The following is an 8,140-nucleotide window of genomic DNA, read 5'->3' on the forward strand; positions in this document are numbered from 1 at the left end:
TTCGTAAAAATTTATAATTCAAACGCACTTAAAATTTTTCCTATAATGATGCTTAGAGTTTTCTCTATAGCTACTTGAAGAAAAACTTACGGAAAACTTAGTGTTGTATTTTTAATCTTTAGTTATAAACATAAAAAATGTTATGATTTTTCAACTTTAAAATTACTTGCAAATTTTCGCGTCATCGACAGATTTCGTGAAAATTTGAACTATAAACGCTTATAAAAAAAATTGTGATAAATGATTTTTAATTTTTTTTTGCTACAATAAGTACCTAGTATTAAATTTTTAAGTATTTTGGTCATCCAAAATTTTTTTTTCCGACACTTCAAAAAAAAATTCTCATAAAAATCGAAAATTTCATTGGTCTATAAATAACTCAAAAAAAGTCAAAAATTTTTGAAAATTAAACTGCACTAACATAAACATTTGGTAAAAATTTCAAGTATTTCAAGTTTTTAATTTTTGAAGAAATTCCCGATTCTCTGTATTTTTTTTTTTTGTTTTTCTCGATTTTTTTGAAAACTGTTAGAAAATGTTTACTTTTGCCCTCTATAATGCACCAAGGATATTCACTTTTACATCAGAAACCACCCCCAAAGTTTGAAATTGAAGCATTATTTCGACTAGTTATGCTGTACATAGACAAAAAAAAAACACACACACACATCATTGTATGAGAATAAATTTGTATATAATACAATAATGCCTATAAAAATAATACGTAATAACAATATGATAATAATGCATACATATTACATGCGTAATTTGGTAACATTATTAAATTAAATTAAATAACAAATTGGTTAAAAATACCATAAATATTACAGTACAATAAGTACTAGATAATTACTTAATACCATAAATAATTAATATAAACCCTTCACCACGTTGGTGAAAAATGAAAATAGTCATAGCCCGTAAATGACTTCACGCTAGATCAAAAACCTCAGATTGCAGTTTTCCGCCGATTGGTGGTTGAGTCGTTTCATAAAGGTGTCTCTGTCAGTAGTCCAAATTACTAGCACTGTAATAAAAGTGGAGAAATTACCATCATAAGTTCCATGGGCCTGGTTGTTGTAACTGTATTGCAGTGACAGATATTCTCAAGAGAATGACAGAGTGAAAGAAAAAATATTGTAATTGAATTAAGGGTAGAGACGTTATGTACCTACGAAAAAAAATAGATAGAGGAATTCGAGATGATTTGTCTTCTATTACATTAAAGTATTAAACGCAGTGTTGACAAGATAATAATAATAACATTAATATATTATATTAAACAGAAACCCACTTCATTGTGAAGATTATACACTCCTTTGATAAGATGTTATACCTAAATACTACATAAATATAATTATGATTCACAAAAAAAAAAAAAACATAAATAGTGTGAATTTATAAATGTTTATTAAACTTTTAATGGGTTTAATCGAATTAGAGAAGATTATTTTCCCGTTTATGCAAACATCTTCAACCGAACAAAATGCGTTTTAACATTGATGTTATCGATGATTATTATTCATCTCAAATATATAATTTTATGACATTTATCCTTCTGGATTTAGGTATACACTCTAAGTATTACAATTATTGACATGTATAATATTATGTCTATTATCACCCTCAACAATACTTAAATATTATTATACCGGCGACAACTAAAATTACTATCAACGTCAGCTTAGATAAGAAATAACTGTATAAAACTTCTTATTTGGCCCAAACAAACGTTTTCAAATTTGACAGCGAAAAACATATCAACATCACGTATTCAACTTATGTTCGTATAATGCTGAAAGAAACCTTTGACACTTGGCAGCTAAGTACTTTTCCCTCGAGCTCTGGAACTGTCTTAATATAGTTCAAGACTTTCCAGCGAAATAACCATGTTCTTTTAATAACTCTTAAACAAAAACTTACTTGAGATTAATAATTAATATTAAAAACAACTTTATTCGCATTTAAAATGAGTCTGAGTAACTACACGTCAACACTTTACACCGATTGTGATGCCACTTGAGTGAAATTAATCCCCCTTATTCTTAGTTAAAAATTATCTTGCATATGCGTGAATTTGTGATATACTGAAAAGAAAAAAAAATACTTACCTAAACATTATGCATAAGCAGTTTAAACGCGTAGGTAACATTATAATATTATATTAAAACTTTTGACTTTTTTTGCTCGTTACAACATTCAGCTTTCAGTGATTATTAATAGCCCTTAATTGTAATAAAGCACCTAAAATATTATCGTATGACAGCATATTTTATAAACTAAATGAGTAGATTATTATAATTTAAAATATAAAATAGATTTATATAAATTACTAGCTGTGCCTATCTTGGACGTAGCAAACAATACTATATAAACGATATTCGTTCGATAAGCCGTCCAATGCTGTTAAAATAATAATATGATAATAATATATTGTTCGTCATTCACGCTAAGATCTACGAGTCGGTGCTACTTGTATAATATTTTAATACTTGAGTCACCACGCGTATACCAGAGTTATGAAAATTGCCGCGTAAATTATGATTTAGATGCCATACGAATCACTTAAAGTTGCGTACGACGACGTTACATTAACGCGAATATCGGTCAATACTGTTGACGACAAAGTCACGCTTAATAATGATTTATACGTATCTACAACTGTCCTAGTCGGATTGTTGGACACTGCGAGACCAGGGCTCGCGTAGTACGTCGAAGTAATCAGTCTCGACTACCACCGAAACACCGCGGAGGGTTTCGTATACGTCGTAAGTTGTGCCACCACTCTGGTAGTGGTTAAGTGCTCGATCGTGGTCGAAAATTCAAGCCTCGATAAGTGTATAAAATGCGTACGTCCAATGCGCGAACAAGTACTGGTTTACACGGGTAACTTGCGGTTGACTTGTCCAATTTTATCAGCAACTCTTAAAATAATAAATTATACTATCAGCTGGTTAAGCCATATTTGTTTGAAATCACGACGACGAATCTGATGAATATTGGTGCGACGACATATTTGTGAGACTGCGATCCGAGAATAACCTAACCTGACCAGAAGTAGTTGATACGTTCAAAGGGTCGATATCTCCCGACCTACAAGATTTGTTGCGATATCATACTTAATGAAATCAAACTATAATTTCAGTCAACGTATCGTGATATTATAGTAACTGGATTTTTTTTACTGAACATACCTAAGTTCATGATTTGAATAAAACATGAATTACAAAAATAGAATTCTTAAAATAATAGTACAAAAGTACACTAATATGTTAAACCATTGTATATAGGCACAACGCACAGTGTCTTTGCGATGTATGAAACCGATTGCCACCATAATATTCATTACATATCAAGAGCGTGCTAACGGGGAGGTGAGGAACCATGTCCTTGCTCTTTTATCATAGATGTGTTTAATGGGCTGAATACAATAATTTTTTTAAATGCTTTGCTTATTGACATAAAATTACAAATCAACGATTATAATAATAATAATAACAATAATGAAAACCAAAAACTAAACCAATATTACATTTTACAAGCTAATTACCATTGATGTCGAAGCCTTTATCCTTAATTAAAAATAATTTAATTCTTAACAAAATTTAACATGCTATTAGACATTTTTCCACTGCACAATCGGTGCATATAACGGGGTTAGATCCAAAACGTATCTATGATAATTAAATATTCTTTGCAGATAAAAAATATCTAATAGCACGTAACATTTATAATTTTAGGATTTTTCATCTATTTATTTATTATTAAATTAAAAATTCATTTTTTCGCTATACTTTTATTTTCACGATTTATATTTATAATTCATAAAATTAAAGTTGATTTATGCCAAGTTTTTATTAGTAACTTACATACTATACAAATTATCCTCACACACAATTAATGGTTATACCTACTAGCTTATGTAAGGTAAATACAAAAAAATTAATTTTTATTTTATTCTATATGGTCTGCGAGTAGTTGAATAATTCATAACTCAACCATACAAAAAAATCTGTGCACGCCTCCCTCTATGCACACAATTTGACCGCGACAAAGCTGTGAATCGAATGGATAGACTGTATAATATATGGCCTACTTTTCGTGTGCATTTTTAATACCTATTTTGTGGTGTGAAAATAATAATCGATATCGTGAGAAAGATTAATCGCTTCAGAGGCCCGACAAGCGGACGTTTTTCTGAAAAGCAGTGTTGAGTGTTTTAAGCATCTATTAGGATCGCGTTTGGAGCTATGACGGCCCCGTCGCACTTTTTTTATAACATTTCTCCGTAAAACGGTTCTTTCATGAATACTTACACAACCACAATATATAATGTATAAAATAGGTTTATATATTTATAAACCGTTAAATCCCATAAACGACCGCTACTTAAGCGTCATATTATGGCGCCATCAGATTTGGCACACTCGCCTCGCCAATATCTTGTTTCGTCGCTCGGCCGTCTATTTACGCATTTGAGTATGACGTATAATGTTATTGAAGACACATTGCGTAGTAGTACTGTGTATGCACACATCAAAGTGATTCTACGGAAAAACAAAGTGTAAAAATAATGATTTTTTTTTTCGATGTGTGTGCGAGTATATTATTTTTTATTCTCGTTTTCATTTTTTCCCTCCCTATAGGTACTCACACTTTGTCGTTGTCCCTTCCTTTGCGGTGCTTAAAGTAATTCTTCAGTCCTCGGTGGTATATTATAATAAACCGTCGTGTTTGCCCTAAAGATGAATCCTCCAACCGAGGCGAGAGTATTAACGATGAAAGTGAGTATTTGTGAGCGTGTGGTTGTGCGTGTACCGTTGACGCGATGGCTAAGGTTAGGGTGACCAGAAAGGGTGCACGAGGGTGTCGAGAGAGGATTTTACAAACGTTCGTCGACATGGTGTTATATACTATGTTGAAGCGCGGGTATACGACTCATACAATGCACTTTATAATACATACTTAATATATATACCTCCCATATACATGAACGAAAAGAGGATTTTCGTATATTATGATATTATGTAGTATGATCTTTTCGAAAGGCAAGCGCACTGCGCAGTAGTCTCGATGCATATATAGATGCTTAAGAATTGCAAGTGTATTTATGTATATAGTGATTCCAAACTTGCAAGACTTGCTTACTTGCTTACTTTGTATATATTTAAATTCGGCGACCTGTCGGCTAAACGATGTATAAACACAAGTCCCATGTAAAGTCCCGTTAATTTGGAAATATTTTAATAAGGAAATTATTATTATAGACGTTACAAGTATATATTATTATTTATATATAACAAGTAGAGCTTATCATATTTATGGGAGAATTGATAAGAACACAAGTCAAAGATTTTCATTTGATAACGACAGCTTGTATTTGGGTCGATAAAACCACTATATGGATGAGGGAAAATATAGAATAGTTGTGAGCGAGGACGTGGGAGGGAAAACAGTTAAAGTAAAAATGTTTGAGTCTCGTCGTTTTCCTTCAGTGTCGTGTTCTACTTAACATTTTATCCGAGTATTTTCGCTATGCATTTTATTTCTCTAACCGAATACTCTAGAATAATATTGTTTAAATGGTTATGCTTACATATTATGAAAATATTTAATTTTGTGCAAGTAAATAAAAAACAAATAACTTTAATTAATGAACTAGTTAAGTTAAATCAATGTTAAGAAAATAAGAACATTAAACTATTAGCTAATAGGTACAAACAATTTATTATTTTAACTGTACAAGCTTAAAATTAATATAAAGATAAAAATTAAGTGCCCATATAATATAGCTCAGTTGCAGAACTAATTTCTTTATTTTACAAAATTATTTAATTAAGGGATTTGTTCTCAGCTATTTTGTATATACAGTGATTAAAAGTTAAAAAAAAAGAAAAAAACTAAGTTATCAATTATTATAATAGATATGAAACGTAAACATGATATTATTTTTAAAATTAACAAGAAATACACAAGTTGTAACAATGGATTTTTTAACTAGCCAAGTTATACTGTTCAACATAGCTGTGGTAACATCGTGTAATCTACATAAAGCAAACAGTAATAAATTACTAATTATATTATAATAGAAAAATAAATCACTAAATAATTAATATAGACACACTGTAGTGATAATGACACATCGGATAAAATATACATATGATACAAATATGATACATAGATGACAATGTATTAATGCATTTTAAACATATCAATTGTATGATGTACAATATACTTCAGAATATAATGCAAATACACACATAGTACCTACCTATAGTATGTATTGTCAGTCTGTATTGTATATTGTGCCTATTATGCACACAATGTGTTCTTTTTAAATTCAAAATACCAGTAGCCAAATAATATATGAACGATACCGTATAATATATGGTTTTAAAATTGATTTTTGGTATCGAAAAGCGAACGCAGTCAACTGTCTTTGAGAGCTAATGTATCTGTAGAACTACCGGATTGGATCATTTCGGAATCAAAAACCGTCCATTCAATAATTTCTGTTTAAATCGTATTTATCTATCAGAAAAATAATAACAGACCATATAATGATCATAATAGAGATATCATTATATAATTAGATATTTATTTAGAGTTTGAATGTGATTCAGAATTAGGTGCATGCATCGTACCTATTTCATTTTACTTGTAGAAGACGATGGCTATTTTGTCCAAATTATTATTTATCGCTTTCCGTCACAATCAATTTATTAATGGACGAATGAATCGGTTCTCATATCATGATTATTATTTATTTCTCTGATTAGTAATCATTTTTTAAAATGATTATAGTTAATAATTAGACACACGTCGTACTAGTGAAACTTATAAAAATAATACAATCTTTCAATAGATATATAAACACGAAATGGGACATTTCGCCATGGCCGTTTTGCCGTGGCCATTTCGCCGGGAGGACATTTTTCTTATTTATCTTATCTTATCTTAAAATGTCTACACATCGCCCATGGCCTTCGATGACGACGATCACGATTACAATTGTTGCAATAAAGTTTTAATCAGTTCTCATCTGGCGACACAACTCACGGTAAATTAATAAGCATAACATAAGTATAACATAATGGAATCCCAAGTGAAATCTACTCGTGGTCGTGAAATATTTGTATATGATAGTTTTATGTATGTTTATGATAATGTTAATTTTAATAATACAATACGGTTTTGGCGTTGCCGTAATAGAAATTGTTGCAAAGCGCGAATTCATACAGGAATAAATGACTACACAGTCATAAACACTATTAATGTACATTGTCATGACTCGGAAGCGTCAAAAATCGAAGCAGATGTCGCTGTGACAAATCTAAAAAGAAAAGCTGCTGAATGTATGGAGCCTACGTCTACTTTGATTAACGTGTGTATTGCTCCATTGTCTGAAGCAGCCAAAGTAAGTAATAAAAAAAAACTATTATTTAGGCGAACATTATATTTTATAACTATATTATTTATTTATCAGGCAACATTACAAAATAGTGCTGCATTAAAAAAAACAAGCTCGACGCAAAAGACAAGAAATTCTAGCTGCACCACGAAATCCGGAAAATTTTACCATATTAGAAATACCAGATTCATATCATATGTACACTTCATCGACAGGAAATGAGGAACTATTTTTGCGAGATGATAGTGGTTCGATTCCGGATAGAATATTATTCTATTATTAGCAATTTACCTTAATATTATTATGACGAAATAAAGTATAAAAATGTATTATTCTTATAAATTTTTACCATTGTTATTAATTTTTTTTTAATTTTGAATATGACGAAATATATATTATTAATGTATTATTGTTTTTTTAGCAATTTATTATTATTATAATGACAAAAATATTTAAAGGCCACGTCGAAAAAATGGCCCCGGCTAAATGTCCTCACGGCGAAATGGCCACGGCTAAACGGCCACGTCAAAATAGCCACGGCGAATTGTCCTAGATCCATTATGCTATTTGTAACAACAAAATATGTATTTTGACTATGTGTTTTCATATTTTCACGAACAATTTATGTATATAAAAAGATTTCCGTTCGAGTTTTATCGTTAAAATATCATTTGTGAATTTTTCTTTAACATACCTAATATATTTTTTTTTCTTCTATTAATTTACACC

At 30.3% G+C, this 8,140-nt stretch overlaps 1 pseudogene; it reads left to right on the top strand.

Annotated features, from left to right (window-relative positions):
- Window positions 1-6,867: 6,867 nt before the first annotated feature.
- LOC149056299 (uncharacterized) lies at window positions 6,868-7,694 on the top strand (annotated as a pseudogene).
- The last annotated feature ends 446 nt before the right edge of the window (window positions 7,695-8,140 follow it).

This window comes from Diuraphis noxia, unplaced genomic scaffold, assembly GCF_037042655.1.
Source record: "Diuraphis noxia isolate RWA-SAM2 unplaced genomic scaffold, SU_Dnox_SAM2 contig0004, whole genome shotgun sequence".
Lineage (NCBI taxonomy): Eukaryota > Metazoa > Arthropoda > Insecta > Hemiptera > Aphididae > Diuraphis > Diuraphis noxia.